The sequence below is a fragment of the Protopterus annectens genome, chromosome 15.part0, assembly GCF_019279795.1.
Source record: "Protopterus annectens isolate FY-2018-M chromosome 15.part0, PAN1.0, whole genome shotgun sequence".
Lineage (NCBI taxonomy): Eukaryota > Metazoa > Chordata > Ceratodontiformes > Protopteridae > Protopterus > Protopterus annectens.
Genome location: NC_056749.1, coordinates 143,997,963 through 144,016,918, shown reverse-complemented (window position 1 = coordinate 144,016,918; position 18,956 = coordinate 143,997,963).

Genomic DNA, 18,956 nt, shown 5'->3' with positions numbered 1-18,956 from the left:
AGGAAGCTTACCTTCATGTGCCTATAATACTAAGTTGCAGAAAGTATCTGCTTCGAGCTGGAAATTCTCATTATCAGTTCTCTGCATTGCCCTTTGGCTTATCTACTGCGCCCAGAGTATTCACAAAGGTTCTGGCTCCAGTGATAGCTTACTTCAGGCTAAAAGGAATTCAAATCTATCCTTACTTGGACGACTGCCTGATTCTGGCTCAAGAAAAGGAAGACCTTCTACAGCATTTGGAATATGTCATAGCAGTGCTAAGATGCCTAGGGTATTCTGTGAACGAAATAAAGTCCAGTCTAGTACCCTCTCAAGACATGTGCTTTCTGGGTGTGAGACTGAATACAGCAGCCCAGATGGCCTTTCTAACCCCGGACAAACAAAAGAATCTTTCCAGTTACTTCCATCAATTATCTCTTCAGTCCGGGCTGACTGCAAGGACAGTCCTTCAAGCCTTAGGGTTCATGGCATCTTGTATTCTGGTGCTTCCCAATGCCAAACTGCATATGAGGAAGCTACAATGGTATCTCAAAAATCTATGGACACAGCACTGCCAGGATTTGGACACTGTCATTCAAATAATACCTTGCATTCAAAAGGAATTTTTGTGGTGGGCTCAGGAATGTCACCTAAACAAGGGACTCTCTGTGACCCGGCCAGAGGCAAGTCAGATTCTAACGACAGATGCCTCAGACATTGCTTGGGGAGCTCATCTAGATGGAAAGTGGATACAAGACAAGTGGCCTGCCAGACTACAGCATCTACATATCAACATGAAAGAGATGTTAGCAGTCCAGTTTGCATTAATGGCTTTCAAGGAGTTACTTCTTCCAGGGCAGGTGTTGATTCTAACAGACAACACAACTGTCATGTAGTACATCAACAAACAAGGGGGAACACATTCTTACCCATTGTGCAGGCAAGCAATGATTTTATGGGAGACTGCGCTCAGCTTGCAACTAACTCTTCAGGCAAGGTTTCTGCCGGGAGCACAGAACTCCTTAGCAGATGTGTTAAGCAGACAAATCATGGATCCCCACGAGTGGAAACTGGATCTTCATGTATTTCAAAAATTGAGAGTGTCATGGGGAACTCCAGACATAGATCTGTTTGCTTCTCCACTAAACCACCAGCTGCCAAAGTTTTGCACGAAGGGATTTCATCACACAGCTTGGAAAGTGGATGCTTTTTCTTTCAGTTGGAAAAATCTTCATGTGTATGCTTTTCCACCTCTGCCTCTTCTCCCAAAGGTGCTTCTAAAGGTCAGACAAGACAAGCCAAGGATGATTTTAATAGCTCCAGATTGGCCTCGGCAGCACTGGTACCCATTACTGAGGAGTCTGGTAAGGAAGCCTCCATGGCCTTTACCCTTGATTCCACACCTATTGTCTCAGAGGGACGGTCATCTGCTCAATGTCAAGCTTCAAACTCTTCATCTAACAGCCTGGCATATTCTGTTTTGAAAGACAGCAGGTCTCAACTTCCTCAACAAGTTTTAAATGTGATTATGGAAGCCAGAAGACCTAGTACAAGGAAAGTGTATGCAGAAAAATGGAAGAGATTTTTATTTTGGACTGCAGCAGAATTTGGAGATTTCGGAGCCTAATTTGAGTGTGGCTCTTCAATATCTTACTGAGTTATTGGACAAAGGTTTGTCTTTCTCTTCCATTAAGATTCATGCTGCAGCAATTTCAGCTCACTATGATTGTGACCCACCATTGTTTTCACATCCTTTATTCAAGCAATTTCTTAGGGGGGCAAAGAATATAAGACCTCCCCGTAGAGCTCCTACTCCTGCTTGGGATCTCAATTTTGTGTTGGAGAAACTTACTCTACAACCTTTGAGCCTGCAGCTACTGCTGACCTGAAATACTTGTCATGGAAGACTGCTTTTTTGTTGGCCATTACTTCTGCAAGAAGGGTTTCTGAGTTACAGGCCCTTATGGCGGTTGAGCCTTTTTGATTTTTCATAAGGATAGGGTATCATTACGCACTAATCCTTCCTTTATGCCTAAGGTGGTTTCTAGTGTGGCTTTAAACCAAACTATTCATTTGCCTACTTTCTATGCAGATCCCCAAAATAAAGGGGAAAAGATTTTGCACACTTTAGATGTACACAGGCAATTGCGTTATTATTTAAGCAGGACTAAGGATTTTAGAAAGTCTCAGCAGTTGTTTGTTTCTTTTGCTTTGAGTTCAGGGCAAGCCTGTGTCAAAACAAACTATTTCTAGGTGGATTGGGTTTTGCATTGCATTTTGTTATTCCCATCATGGCAAAGAGATTCCAGCTGGGATTAGGCCTCATTCCACTAGGGCTACTGCCACTTCAACAGCATTTCTAAGGGGTGGCAACTAAGGATATTTTGGAGGCAGCTACTTGGAGTTCAGTGCATACTTTCTCTAAGCATTACCACCTTCCTCTCTACTCTAAGTCTAGGGCTGGTTTTGCCACAGCTATTTTGCAAGGCATGTTATCAGCTCCTGCTTCCTTATGATTTGCCAGCCTCCCTTACCTCTGCTTTGGGATTCTACCCAATAGTTAGGACTGCAGCAATGTGGAATGAAGAACATAGTACAGTTTTGTACCTACCATAAATGTAGATGTTCGAGGATCCACATTGCTGCAGTCCAATTTACCCTCCCTCCTTCCCCTCTGTGTTTAGCGGTGGTTGTGTAGGTGAGATTATATTCTGGTACCTTTGTATATATTGTATATGTTTTTGGTGCAGGTATGTTTGGTGTGTTTTGGTTTTGGCCTTGTCTTTTTAGGGTCTTCTGACATCTGGGGCAAGAAAAGACTGAGGATATGACGTCGGTCATGCGCATTAGTACCCTGACGTACTGACGTCAGTCTAATGTGCCGTGACCGACGTCAGCCATATACTTTGGTATTCGGGCCGACTGGACAGCGGACTACCCAATAGTTAGGACTGCAGCAATGTGGATCCTCGAACATCTACATTTATGGTAGGTACAAAACTGTACTTTATACACTTGCTTTTTTCAAAACTATAGCTACTCACAGAAATGAAATATAATAAATCTATAAATAACATTCAAACTGGTAATAATGTTGACATTAACTAAAAAAGTAAATCAAATATGGAAGTAATGTGTAATTACAATGTGCTACAAGTAAAAAAAAAAAAAATATATATATATATATATATATATATATATATGTATATATATATATATATATATATATATATATATATATATATATATATATATATATATATATATATATATATATATAGAGAGAGAGAGAGAGAGAGAGAGAGAGATTCTTAATGAAACTAACTCTTTTATACCCAGACTTGTTAAGATAGATTTAGGAAGTAACACAGCATGATTGTTCTGGTAAAATAAGAAAAAGGATCCTTCAATTATTAAATTATTTTTTAAAGTAACACGTGACTTTATATGCATTTAGATATTTTAAAGTAACTGCAGCAAATTTAGTAAAATATATTTGTTGACGTCCTTGGAGACATGATGTATTATTTTATAGTGCAGTCAGGGTAGATGTTAAACTTAGATTGGTTTTATCAAGACAATGAGATACTGTAATTCAAAATGGTTTGATTCCATAACAATTTTTATTAAGACTATGCTGTGCATATAAACTACTGAACAACAACAATAAGAATCAATTACAGGAGGTTAAAAAGCCTGAGAAAAGGGAATGAAAATACAATTTACAAAATAACAATGGAAGGACATCTGCATGGTTCCCAAGTATGTAAAGCCACCCAGAAGGTTTAGCATTTTTGCATGTAAATGCTTGCATATATATTTTTATAACCCAAGCAGACTTCAGAGAATTCATCCTCAGGCTGATGCCAAGTTCTGGCACTGTAAGTATAGAAAGAGTAGTAAATGGGAACATTGTTTGAGGAATGTAAAGAGCTGGCAGATTTTAAAAATTCCCTACAGAGTACTTTGTCAGAAACCTATTTATTCTATATTCCAAAGTATTGTACTCTAAATTTTACTATCAAAAAGTTATATTTTACAAATGTAACTGTGAAAAGAGTATGGGTAAGGAATTATACATTCAGGTCATAGAATACTTCATTTTATTAGCTATAAAATAAGAGTATAATGTAAAAATCACAGTTATTTAACAAATATTACTTATACACACCTTCACAGATGTAATACATGGATAAGGACAGATTTTTTCCTTCTACCAGTTTTCATAATATGGGCTCACATTTTACTATGTTACTAAATATTTTTGATCATGGATGTTTATAACTGGAATCTAGTATATGACACAAGCTCTTAATATAGACTTGTTGTTGTTGTTTGTCTTTCGGCTTTTCGGTAAGGGGTCGCCACAGCAGAACTCCGGTCTGCTAATGATTGGCAGTAGATTTTTATGAAACGCTGAGGTGCCAGCTCGACACCCAACCTTCAACAAAGGCATGCCCATTTATGCATGTGTTTCGAACGCTACCTTGCAAATTCTCAAACGACTTCACCACTAGACCAGAATTCCCAAGGAAAATTAAAGGTATGTATGAGAGGAATATAAAAAGTATATGAAAACACTGACATTTTATAATTTGAAATGTTTTTAAATGTCCCATGAAATCAATATTATTATTATTATTGGTTGGGAATACAAAATGACTGCAACTAAGAATATAAGTAAACAATATCAAAATTAGCAAATTTAAACACATTAAAATAATTTTATTAATACGTTAAATGCAAACAGAGATTAAGAAATTTTAAATTTCAAAAATAACCTTACAACAGCAACATCAAAATCTAACTCCATATGCCTCTGCCTTAAACCAAAGAGATTAAAAATTAAGAACAGGCTTGCAAAAATTAAAAACAAAAATACAAGTTCTTATCTAGGTAAGAATAGCTTAGATGAAAGATCTATTTTCTGTAATGATAGCCATTAACAAAAATACAATCTCTTATCTAGGTAAGATTAGCTCAGGTGAAAAATCTATTTTCTATAATGAAAGATATGAACAATCTCTTCAACATATAGAAAGTACTAAAAAAATTATGTTAAATAAATATGTAATAGACCAAAAAAGACGTACTTTAATAAAAATTCCATGTCATTTTAACTACTTGAACTAATAAGTTAGTAAATGCTTCTGCACTAGAACTAACAGAATTGAAAAAAAGAAATAGAAGAACTAATGGAACACCTATAACTATTTATCTGTGTTTGCAAAGGTTTGAGCTTGTTTTAGCTCAGTGGATCCTGTTTTGGTCTTGCAGACCAGGGCAGCAGTAGAAAGAGAGAGAGACTAACTGATTCTAAATATCTCAGTTTGCCTTTTCTTGTTGAATTTGTTTAAATTTGTTTATTGCATTTCACCTTGGCTATTTTTTAAATAACTGCATTTGTTTGTTGGCTACACACTCAAGTGCGCTAAACTGTTCTATGTTTAAAAAGTTAATTCACTGCTGTTCTAAGTGTATATTTACTGTTTTTCTGAAAAAAAAATGAAAAAAAAAACAAAAAAAATCTGTTTTCTCATTTCTCCCGCCTTTTTCTGATACTAGAATAGTCTGCATTCAGATTTTCTGAACTCAGGACTATATTGGAGTATGAGTTGCCCATTCCTTCCTGTGACAGAGGGAAGCCTTTCTGCTCATCAGTGGGAGTGGTAAGCATTTTGCACCCTATCTACTGCTAGAGGAGTGGTTTCCAGCTCTGACATTGTACCTTATTGGCCGTTTTGGGCTGCATTCTCTCCCTTTTAACTTTCTGCCTTAAAACCCATGTTTCCATGGGTTTGCACTTGTTTTAGCTCAATGGATCCTGTTTTGGCATCCTGCAGACTACAAGGGCAGCAGAAGGAAGAAAGAGACTAACTGATTCTAAGTATCTCTGTTTGCCTTTTCTTGTTGAATTGGCTTAAATTCATTTATTGCACTTTACCTTAGCTGTTTTTTAAATTACTGCATTTATTACAATTGCATGTATTGTTTGTTGCCCACACACTCAAGTGCGCTACCCTGTTCTGTGCTTAAAAAGTTTTAATTCACTGCTGTTCTAAGTGTATAGTTACTGTTTTTCTAAAAAAAAAAAAAATCTGTTTGCTCATTTCTCCTGCCTTTTTCTGATACTAGAATAGCCTGGATTCAGATTTGCTGAATTCAGGTCTGTATTGCAGTTCTGAGTTGCCTAGACTTTACTGTGATAGAGGGAAGCCTTTCTGCTTATCAGTGGGAGTGGTAAGCATTAAGCAGCCTATCTACCACTAGAGCAGTGGTTTCTAGCTCCGAAATTATACCTTATTGACTGTATTGAGTTTGGGATGCATTCTATCCCTTTTACTTTTTGTCTTAAAAACCCATGTTTGCATGACACCCAGTGCCGCTAAGTTAGGGTAAACTATTACCAGTGCCAGAAAGTCTACTCTTCACTTTTTCCCTTAGATCTTGCTAGTTTTCATCTTTTTAGCACTCTTAACTAGACTATTAAGTCCGGCACTTGCTCAAAACGTCTTGTAGCAATTACTGTAGCATATATACTGCTACCAGCACTAAACTTTCCATAAGTAAAAATAAAAACAGCTTCAGTACTTAATATATTGAACACATATCCAGGCATGCCTGAAGCTCAGTTGCCTGTGCTCTCTCCTATTAACCTGGTGAACCTGGGTATCCTGAGGCAATGTAGCAACTGCTTCATGTACACAGACAGCCCTCTGCTCTTACCCCCCCCCAACACTCTAACTTGTGAGAGACGCACCTATATAGGCAAATTGGAAGCCAAGCACTCTCCAGCCAAAACTGAGCTAGACAGTCAAGAGGAGAAGGTCAACACCTGCACCTCACAACATGGAACATATAGCCCTCTAGAACATACACCACCACAACTCTCACATAGTAACAAAACCCACACCCACTTTTGCTGAGGTGCTCAATAAAAATCTACACAAACAGAGACCTCCGAGGCAGAAATGCAGGCAACCATCATATCCCAACACAAACCATGAGACACATGCCTCATATAAACAGTGTCCCACTCAACCAAAGCCCGTAAAGCAAAACAGCTTACCCAAGGCACTATTCATTGGTGACTCAATAGTAAGGCACACTGATGTCCCACTCAATAGTAAGGCACACTGATGTCCCACTCACTAAGTTAAACAAAGATAAAGTTAGTCAGCTGTCCATCGGGTGCCAGGATCCGCCACATAACGCATGCACTTAGGTCACTCCACAACAGATACAAATATGACTCTGTCATTATCCATGTTGGTGTGAATGACCCAAGACATATCTCCCTGGACTACATGAAGAGAGACATGGAGGAGCTCTCAGATCTTGTAGCGCAGACAGGTATGACCCTAACCCTGAGTAGCATCCTACTGTCACCCAGAATTATACCACAGTACAAGCAGAAAATGATTGACTTCAACAATTGGCTAAGTTTCTGGTATCATTCTAAGGGGATCTAGTATCTATCTGCCTGGTATAAAATGATCGATAGACCTCAATGCTTTGCCAGAGATGGCCTGCACCTGTCACCCCTGAGATTCCAGACATTGGCCAAGGCTCTTGCCACCCCTATAGTGCCTTTTATAGGCAATGTCCTGAAGACAAAATTACCACCATAACAGCTACAAACAAATGTTATCTCAGAGTTATGCTACTCAACACTAGAAATGCACTCACTCTGAGCACTCCTTAAAATGGAGAACATTGAAATATGTGCAGTAACAGAAACCTGTTTCAAGGCTTGGGAGAGCACCCCTGCACCACCAGGTGATAATTCATACCATACTTTTTGGCCCCAAAGCCAGGGCCGAACCCCTAAAGGCAGTGGTGTGTCCATATTCATAAAGGATATGCAGACATCCAGACTAGTAGCCCAACGTAATGCTTCAGAGATACCACAGGTACAAATAACACAGGGTAAGACTGCAATCCATGTTATAGCCTGCTATAGATCTCCCACCAAGTCCCAAGACTCCCACTCCATATTTTTAAACACCCTGGAAAATATTAAGGTACACCCCAATACCCTTATACTGGAGAACTTTAACTACCCCATCCATTAACTGGAAAAATTACTCCTATATCACCATACTAGCTCAATGTTTTCTGGAATTAATTACTTCCAATGCCCTGGACCAACTCATTCTTACCCCCACCAGGGGTAGCAACATCCTTATCATGGTCATTACTAACATGGAAGCCTGTTGCTCCACACCAATAATAAACTCCTTCCTGGTCAGATCTGACCACAAGCTAATCACCTTGGATATCCACATCTCACCCTCACCCCCCACCCCCACCCGGTAAAGGAAACCACCATGAAAAACTTCTGCAAAGCTAGCTTTGGGTTTCTGAAAACATAGGTGGTTAACTTCACAACACCCATGCAAATGGAAAATAGGTGCATGACTGCTGAATCATACACAAATCACTGTACGAACACATATACAAGTGCATGGAATGGGTCATACCAAACAGAACCAAGATGCTCTCCTCCAAAAAGGGGAAGTCAATCTGGTGGGTCCCCTACCATAAACAAACTCTACAACAAAAGGAAGAAATTGTTGCAGAAAAAGTGAAGTCCCAAGACTGGAAAAACTCTCTGGTTAGCCTCAGCAAAAAACTGAGATCCCCCATCAAATCCACTAAAGCTAGCTACGAAAACAAAATTGCAGCAGATACTTAAGTTAACCACAAGGCATTTTATAGTTACTTCAAGAATCTACATGGCAATACTCAGATCCCCTCTGAGCTACAGCACAATGGCAACACATATACAGAGCCAAATGATATTGCCAATATACTGGCAGAGAGGCTCAGTGCTAATTTTACCCCACTTTCACCCCCCCCCCAAAGGTCCTATCACAATACCAGAGGAATGCCAAGTTCCTATTATCAGTGCTGCACAGGTTAAAACCACACTGTCAAAAGCCATGAATACAGCTTCCATGGGACCTGATAATATCCCTGGCTGTGTTCTACATGAATTACAAAGTGAACTGGAACCACACCTGAGTGCCCTGTTCAATCACAGCCTCACTTCAGACTTTGTTCCTACCAAATAGCACACCACTACGGTCATCCCACTCCACAAAGGGGGAGCGACCACAGACCCTGGGAACTACCACCCCATTAGCCTAACTAGTCTGATATGCAAGGCTATGGAGCACATCATCATGGACCTTATAAATAGGGAATCTCCAAACACTGGACCTCACACAGTTTTGATTTGTGAAAGATAGATCATGCCTGCTCAACCATATAGACTTCTTAGAGTCCGTCACCAGAGCTGTAGATGAAGGCAAGGTAGTTCACACAGCCTACCTCAATCTTGCCAAGGCCTTCAACACCATCCCTCACTCAGGAATCATAGATCGGGGTCTATGCCTAGTTTAGTGAGCCTATGTCACAAGGTAGATTGCAAACTGGCTGACTGATGGAACCCACACTGCAAAAAGTAGCAGACTCCAAATCTGACTACCGACCAGTTACAAGTGGAGTCCTTCTATGTAGCACATCTCATTACAAAGAGTTTCTCATCCAGGAAGAAAGAGGTCATAATCCCTCTCTACTCGTCCCTCATTAGACCTATTATAGAATACAATGCCCCTTTGGCAAGTACCTCACTAGACACCTTTAACTGTAAAGGTCACAAAATACCTCACTAAGAGGATCCTGAGCCTTAAACACGTGCCTGATAAAGATAGACTCAAAAAACTCCAGCTATACTCTGTCTCATATCGCCTACTTAGAGGCGATCTATGCTTGACCTACAAAGCCATGTCTGATCCAGAGCTGTTAGATATGCTACATCTAAAGAAATCCCAATCCCTCCATGCCACATGCTCCAGGGGCCTCACCCTCATTACCACACTAAACAGAACATACTGGAGGGACAGGTTCCTAATCCAGAAACTACCCATGCTCTGGAACAAATTTCCCATTCACGTCAAACAGAGCACCTCATTGGCCCTCTTCAAGAGAAATCTTGACGAGTGGATGGGCATTAGAAAATTCACCCCGGGGACCACTTCAGTGGCCCAGCTTGATAGGGGCACTGAAAAACTATTATCAGGCAGCATGATGCCAGGGAATCTTTTTGGGCTAGGCTTACACAGGCCCCAGGCTGATAGCCTAGTACATGTCTATGAACATACAAACTAATTAAATATAATTAAACTGATGTATCCAAAGATTAAATTATTTCCCCAACCTTCAATTAACATGATATCCAGGCCTAACAAAGACATTTTAGATCAAAACAAAGAGTTATGAGAATGGGTTGTATATTAGCAATGAATACCACAGTCTCAGTTGTGTCCAATTTCCTAAGTCAGGCCTAGCCACTTGAAACAGACCTCTTCCTGAGGCGAGAGAAAAACCACCTAAAATTTTTAAATCCATAATATAAAGAGAAGGGCTGGTTTCAATATCTCATACACTAGTCAATCATTGTTATAATTGTGTTACATTTGCTATAAAACAGTGTTGAATGCATAACTGTCAATATCACAAATTCTTAGCTTTTCTACTTGTTCAATCAATAATTGTACCTTGCACATAATTCTGATTTGTACTGCTTACTTCTACTGTATCGATGTATGTATGTATGTAACACAGAGGTACTTACCTAGGGAAACTGCTATGTATGCATGTAACAGAGAGGTACTTACCTAGGGAAACTGCTATGCCAACATAAAAGCACAAAAAATTAACAGTAATAGTTTTTGGATGGTTGCATGAAGGTAAACACTTGGTAGTTTGTATAGGCACTGATCAAATGTGTGCAAGTAGTAAAATGGTTAACCTAACAGTATATATGTGTGCATGGTTGTTTGAGCCTGTATGACTTCATGCAAGTTTATAGGAAAAGTACTAGGCTAGCTGTCTTTCAGAGTTATTTTAACTCTAGTTAATTTTGCAAAGGTTAGAATCAAACCTTATACCTTGAGTCTGTGAGGTAAACATCTTAACCATTATGCTAACACTCTCCCAGTTTATGTGAAATATATAGATATATAAAACTGCTATGAATTGTCACACAGTACACAGAATTGATTAATTTTGATATGACCAAGATGACTGGGTGGTAGTCGAGAGCAACACATTATATACAAGGAACCCTGACACAGGCAGGAAGGGTGCCTGAAGCAAGTGCCCCCACAACCTACTGCACATGCTCACCCAGTACTAATAAGTGTAAGTTCTCCAGAGAACTTTTGTTTCATTTTATTCATTGGTTCTTCCTCTCCAGATTTTTTGTGTATTTGACTGTCCTATCCGGATTGGGTTTTAGCCCAAGATGTAGCTTTTCTGGAACATATCAAAAACATTACTTTAAAACATGCTAACACATTTTATATGTTCATGTCTGCATGGAAAAGGTAGGCTCATGGCAGGTTATATATTATATTCTTACTTGGGGAGAAATGTGCAAGGCCTCAGTGTAGATATTGCAGATGTAGGTGAGATTCATGGTGGCCCTTGGAGGTACTATATTAGTGACTGGGGAGGGGGGTCACACATGGGGTAATACAGAAGCAGATGTGCATTTCCTACAGATCTCCTTGATTAGTGTGCAATCTGCCATATGTATAACTCGGTGATAGCATGTGGGGTCCTAGCAGTCCCCCCTGCAGCTGAAGCTGTGGCTCCTCACTCATTGTTAATGCTTCTTGTCCATTACTGGGGAAGTGCTCATGTTGATGGGCATCGCACCAACAAATTTAGTGGTGTACCCCATACCGAACTTAAATATTACTGTAGAAACAGGTAAAACATTAAGAATGGAAGGAATAAATAAGAGAGGAGCAAAAACATGGCTACGGCCCAGTGACCAAAATGGTAGTAAAATTAAAGTATAGTAATTATTAATGGACAATCTACCCATGACAAGCATGGTTTACCTTCGAGGGTAAATGAAATTTGTCATGATTCATAATCCAGTATTGTCAATCCTTTGTTTCTGTATATATAAAATATAAAACCAAAGAGAAAAGCTGAGGTACAGTCAAGTCCTACAAATAAACTCCAAAGAATTCTCAAATAGAATCAAAGCCAGGCTTTAATGACTGTACAGTTAGCACTTTCACAATGAAACTCATTGCTTCATCAGACCATAAAATATATACATGATAAAATCACATTTATCACAAACATCCAATCATAAACAACTAATAATATTCAACAAATCAGCTTTTCACAAATAAAAACAATGTTGAATTGGTAAATAAAATTATCAGCATAACCCTCTCAACTTTAAAAATGGTTTAAGTGAGACCATGTCATTCAGCACACTGCCTTTGCGCTTACTGAATCCAGAGAAGCTAAATGGATTTTTAAAGTTGAGAGGGTTACATGTTCCTTCCTGCTATTATCTTGCCTATGAAGAGATCTCTTCTACTAGCTGCACAGACTCCAGATCTGCTCCTTTAGAACCCCACTTCCCATCTGTCTACATGCCTTACATCTTTTTCCCCCAGAGAGGTCTTTCCAGTAAATTACACCACACCCATCTCACCCATTATCCATTAACAATTTCATTTCTTTCTAAGCCTGTAAGCCGTTTATCTACTCTGCTATACGCTGGATTGCAGTGTTCTGTACTAATATGCATCATGTAATGCAGTATCCTACTTAGCCACACGCCAGTGGATGGAGATGTTCTGGGATGGTGTGTACTACAATGTGCTTATCCATGCACCTGCACATGGAAGGGAACTCTTCCAGGCTAGTACTTGCTACTCTAACAGATACTAACAAGCAATGGAGGTGCTTAAAAAATGGAATTTGTACAGCAATGTGGGTTATGTGCCCGCGTTATTTATATAAACTGAGGTATTTGTGATATGAGGCAAGTATATTTAAATGGTGCACACCATCCCAGGCTCTGTACAAACATTATCCATTGTGCTGGAGATGTATGCATTGGGGGGATAACAGAAAAACATCATAGAAAATGAAATTTACATCACATGAGATCATTCATTACCAACAGTTCAAAAGATAGATGCTAGAAAACCGGATATTGTGGCCCATGAAAAAAAGACAAAAGTAGCATTGATCATTGAAACTGGCACACCCAGTGACTACAGTGTCTTGCATACAGAGAGACAAAGTCATAAAAACTCAGGATTTGCATGTAGAAAAGAGCAATGCAGACAAAAAGATACCCAGATAGTTCCAATAGTAGTAGGAGTGGGTCTGTATTAAAACGTCAACAGGGCAGAAGAGCGAACGCCTTTATGCTGACAGCATAACCGAAACGACTAAATCTCGAACGGCCAGAACAGTGATTTTTTTTTCCACAGGGGAAAAAAAAATCACTGGGCCATTGTCGGGACTTTGCCATTTCCTCCACTGTAGTGCGATCTCGGAGTTGGTAATATTTAGGTAGGGGGTGGGGGGCATAGCCCGCCACATTGGTGGGTGTGGGGGCAAATCCCCCCAACTTTATTTTGTCTGTCGGTTTGTTTTTTTTGTCGGCCCAGTGATTTTTTTCCCCTGGGGGAAAAAAAAAATTGCTGTTCTGGCCATTCGAGTTTTAGTCGTTTTGGTTAAGCTGCATTGACAAGGACATTTGCTCTTTTGCCCTGTTGACGTTCAAATATAGACCTGTAGGAGCAATGGGTCTTATATAAAACAATCTACAATTGTATTTAGATACTTTATCAATACATGTAACCCCATACGGATTGCAGGAGTCATCATTACTGCGCACATTGCAGATGCTATGAAGTCGCACTTCTGGCTGACATCAAAGATTGAAACAATACTAATTTCATGAACTTTAATTGTACTTTGACTTAGGAATGGGGTCCATTCCTGTCATGATATTAGAAACCCAAAAGACTTGGAGAAATTAAAAAAGGGCAGTACTAAAGATTTCACACATAGGTTAATGCTGCCACAGACTGGTGGAATGGAGACCATAGTAAACAAGTGACATGCTGAATGAAGTTGCTACCAACCCAATATTTTCGGGACAGTGTAGAAAAACGGATCAGTCAAACTGGTTTCACAATTGTTGAGCACTCATGCCATAAAGATATAATGATGCATCACAACCAGACATTTACAGTGATTCAGTTTTGAAAATACAAAAAAAAAAAATCCAGAGTAACTAAGATTCATAGGCCTTAAAGAAGACTAAAGCAGAGTGAACATTACTCTTTACTGAATGAAACATGAAACTGAATGGCTGATGCAAAAATAAATGAAATTCGAGGACGGGCATCTTTGTGAAATCTTTATATATGTAGAAGATTTACTATTTCAAGGCTTTAAGTACACTGTATGCTTTTCTGCTTCTTGTGGGAAGATTTTTGCAATTGACAAGCAGAAATAAATGAGAATCTTTCAATTTGACTATAGCAGCTGAGACTAAATTTAATACATTTCCTTATTTGTTTTTCTTTATGTGCATTGCTTAAAAAAGTACTAGAAAGCCACATGTTATGATATTTCAGATGCTCTGTATTCAAAGAGATCCCACAACGTTTCTAACTATCCCATTTTTAGAAAAATGAGTTATTCCCCTTGATGCACACCCACATACCTACACCCACACACACTGAGGAAGTTTATTTTACTAGTGATTCTGTAAAAGCTATAATGCTTCTAAAAGTCAACTTTCTGCTTTAATGAAGCCTTTAAAAAAACAAGGCTACATCATCAATCCATCCTTTCATCCATGCTCAAGAGACTTCTACAGTAACTCCATAAACAGCTGCCACCATCCAGAGAGTTTACCAGGCAACTACACAACAAGATTGCCAAGTCTTTCTTTTGTCTCTGTCACACAAATATACACACACACACATAGGAACAATTGAGGGTTGCCAACCTGCCTTCTTTGTCTTTGGTAGGAAAACAAAGGACCCAGAGAACATCCACGCAGACATACGACTGTTTAATATACAATTTACGAACTACAGAACAAACTGGCACCCCACCTAAGTACCATGTTCAATCATAGCCTCACCTCAGGCTTTGTGCCTGCTGAATGGCGCACAGCAATGGTTATCCCTCTCCACAAGGGGGGAGCCACCACGGAGCCCGGGAACTACCGCCCCATTAGCCTGACGAGCCTGGTCTGCAAGGCCATGGAATGTATCATGGAACTTATAAACAAAGACATTGGTAATCTCCAAACTCTGGACCCCACCCAGTTCGGGTATGTAAAAGGCAGATCATGTCTCCTAAACCTGATAGACTTCTTTGAAGCAGTCATCAAAGCCGTAGACAAGGGTAAGGTGGTTCACACAGCCTATCTAGATCTTGCCAAGGCTTTCTACACCATCCCCCACTCTGGAATTATAGATAAACTCACTAAACTAGGTATAAATCCCTATGTCACAAGATGGGTTGCCAACAGGCTCACTGACAGAACCCACACTGTCAAAGTAGCAGACTCCAAACCCGACTTAAGACCAGTGACAAGTGGACAGGGTTCAGTCCTGGGTCCTCTCCTGTTTGGTATCTACTTCTCTAAAGTACAGTCACAGAAGGTATTTGGCTAAGTTTGCAGATGACTGCAAACTAGGAGCCATAATCAAAACTCCTAACGATGTGGACATCCTACAAAAGGGCCTCACTGAGACAGATGCCTGGTGTCAAAGCCATGGCCTTAAACTCAAAGCCAAAAAGTGCATTGTCATCCCCTTTGGTAAAAACTCTGTACCCACGAATTATAACATAGGCGATAGTATACTCATCACCAAAAGTGTGATAAGAGACCTTGGGACACAGGTGGACAGTAGTCTCTCCTTTGATAGTCACATTGCCACAGTAGTCAGGAAATCTTTCTACGTGGCACACCTCATCACAAAAAGTTTCTCATCCAGAAAAAAAGAGAGGTCATTGTTCCCCTTTACTCATCACTCATTAGACCCATTATAGAGTAAAATGTCCCTTTTGGTATGTACCTCACAAGACATCTACAACAACTGGAAAGGCCGCAAAAATACCTCACAAAGATAATTACCAGCCTCAAAGAGATGCCCTACACAGATAGTCTTCAAAAAACTCCAGCTTTACTCTGTCTCGTATCGCCTACTCAGAGGTGATCTCTGCCTAACATACAAAGCTATGTCAAACCCAGAGCTGTTGGACATGCTCCACTTAAAGAAATCCCAATCCCTCCGAGCTACACGGTCTAGGGACCTAAACCTTGTCACCACAATAAACAGAATATGCCAGAGGGATAGATTCCTGTCCCAGAGACTTCCCATACTCTAGAATAAACTACCTATCTGTATGAAACAAAGCTCCTCAATTGGCACTCTTCAAGAAAAATCTTGATGATTGGATGGGAAATAGGAAATTCACCCCGGGGATCACCTCAGCGGCTCTGCTCGACAGTGGCACAGGAAAATAATTTTCTTGGGTGGCAAAAGCCAGGGTACCTTTTTGGCTGGGCTTGTATAGGCCCCAGGGCCGATAGCCTAGTTCCTACTTATGAACCTATGAATTCACATACTCTTAAGGTTTAATATAAAGAAATGTCTATTTTACAAATACAGAGCAGTTACATTCCTTTCCCCTGCATTACAAAAGCTAGGAATATTTTTGTTTAGTTTGATGTGCATGTAAGGGCTTCTAGGAAAGGGGTAAGCAGATGGGGTTACTTACATAAGAGATGGAACTGCTCTGTGTGGCCTTAGCACAATAGTGAATGCCAAAGAGTATACCAGTGAAGGGCAGACAGAATCAAACTCAAAGCAACAGAATGACCTTTTAGCTCAGAGTTTTAATTCTATAGTGTAATTATTAGCAGTATACACAGAAACCCTGTAAAAAGCACACAGGGTGCTGTTGGCGAGTGCCAACTGTATGCTAAGGGTGCTGTTGGCGAGTGCCAACTGTATGCTAAGGGTGCTGTTGGCGAGTGCCAACTGTATGCTAAGGGTGCTGTTGGCGAGTGCCAACTGTATGCTAAGGGTGCTGTTGGCGAGTGCCAACTGTATGCTAAGGGTGCTGTTGGCGAGTGCCAACTGTATGCTAAGGGTGCTGTTGGCGAGTGCCAACTGTATGCTAAGGGTGCTGTTGGCAAGTGCCAACTGTATGCTAAGGGTGCTGTTGGTGAGCAGCACTATTGCACCAGGTACACAACGGTTATGCCAAGGATAGAAAGCAGGGTCGGTATTACTTCATCAAAGAGTCGGTTCATCGAATGTCATTTTATTAGAAATGCCATTCAGTGAACCTCTCTCTTGTGCGGGGCTATCTCCCCCCCCCCCACAAATTATATATACTGACTGAGATTGTACTCCATGGGAAAGGGCAAATGTTCAAATCCCCACCATAATGCGATCTCAACAATGGTTCAATGAACAGCATTTTGATAAAATGCCATCTGAAGTGCCATTCAATGAACTGATTCTTCTATAAAGTAATAGGGACCCTAGACAGCATTATAACACTATGCTACCTGCAGATATGGTATCCACTTGCTCCTGTGGTAGTAGTCATTCCATGCTAGGCATGACTACATGTGACATGTACCCCCCCCCCCAAGCCCTAGTATGCATCAATGACTAATGCAGTTCACAATCATAGTGAAATGCATTGCACATTCTTGTATACTATCCACCATTTTATTTTCATTTCACTTTTATACTCAGAGGTGGATTTCTCAAAAGCAGATGCATCTCCAAGGTTATGTATCTGTACTTGATGCCCACTGGTACATGGGAGGGCAGTTATTGCACTGTTCTTCCACATCAGTAGTAGCAGCTTTGCATGTCTCACATTGCAGTACCTTGATCAACTTATTGTGGTGATGTGATTGTATTTTTTTCCATATGGTGAGTGTGTGCGTACTCATCCATCTACCTGCTTAACTGAATAAACTATTGGAAACTTCACAAGATGACTTTATTCCTCCCACAGGGATGGTTTCAGAGAGAGTCTCCTTGATCTGCTAGCTAAAGTGATTTTATATGGATTAATCCAGCATTCTCTATTTGTTGTTAGTCCTGTCACCTCTCTGGGTCATAGGTGGGATACCAGACTTCACTAGAGTCCTCTGGATAACCTCTGTTTACTAGTCGCCACCATGGAGATCAGCGAGCAGTCCTCCTCCATTGCAGGATGGGCTTTTCCACCCTCCCTGTCTGCATTGCCAAGCACCCAAGCTGATGCTCAAACTTCGATTTTCTAGAGAGTAGTCGGGGCTTTATCTCGCTATGTCACCAGTGCAAGAAGTCATAGCACTACTTTGCAACAACATCAGGGATGGCATCAGATGGGTGACATGATGGAACGTGTGTCTGTGTGTGTGTACATATCCAAATTTGTCTTAGAGGGTTAGCTGAACATCATAACAGCACAGGTACTCCTTTTTACTAGTGCACTTCTGTAATTGTGATGCAGAGTATGTTATGTTAACAGCTTTAATATGTGATACAGCTGTCTTTGCACTGTGTCACTACAATTATACAGGTATATTTAATATTTTGACAGAAAAACACTGACTGACAACATTGAAACCTAAATGTCAAAGTCAAGAAAGCTGACACATTAGGAAAAAGTAAACCTACAGTGTATAATCACAATACAGTGGGTATCAAGAATTGGCTATTTCCCCAATGTAGTGCGATCTTGGTGTTAGTATATATAATTAACAAGGGATGTGGGGGTGCAACCTGCCCTCAACATGTGGGCACATGGGGAATTAAGCGTTCTGCTGGTGTTATGGCACTCAGCATTCAGAAAGTTCATTCTGAAGACATAAATCCCAATTATACATGTTTAGTCTGCATCAGATGCCTGCTTTTTGCACTGCTTCTGGATTTGCACTATGCATTAGTCTCTGAAATGGGAGTTGGCTTTCATTGCATTTATGAGCATAATGTAACTTTGCCGTTGAACTAGAAAGGCTCAACCAGACTCTCTGTTACATTTTGCTGTGAGGGAAATGTTAACTTGCTTTTTATTTGTTGTATTACTTTATTGCCTTTTTC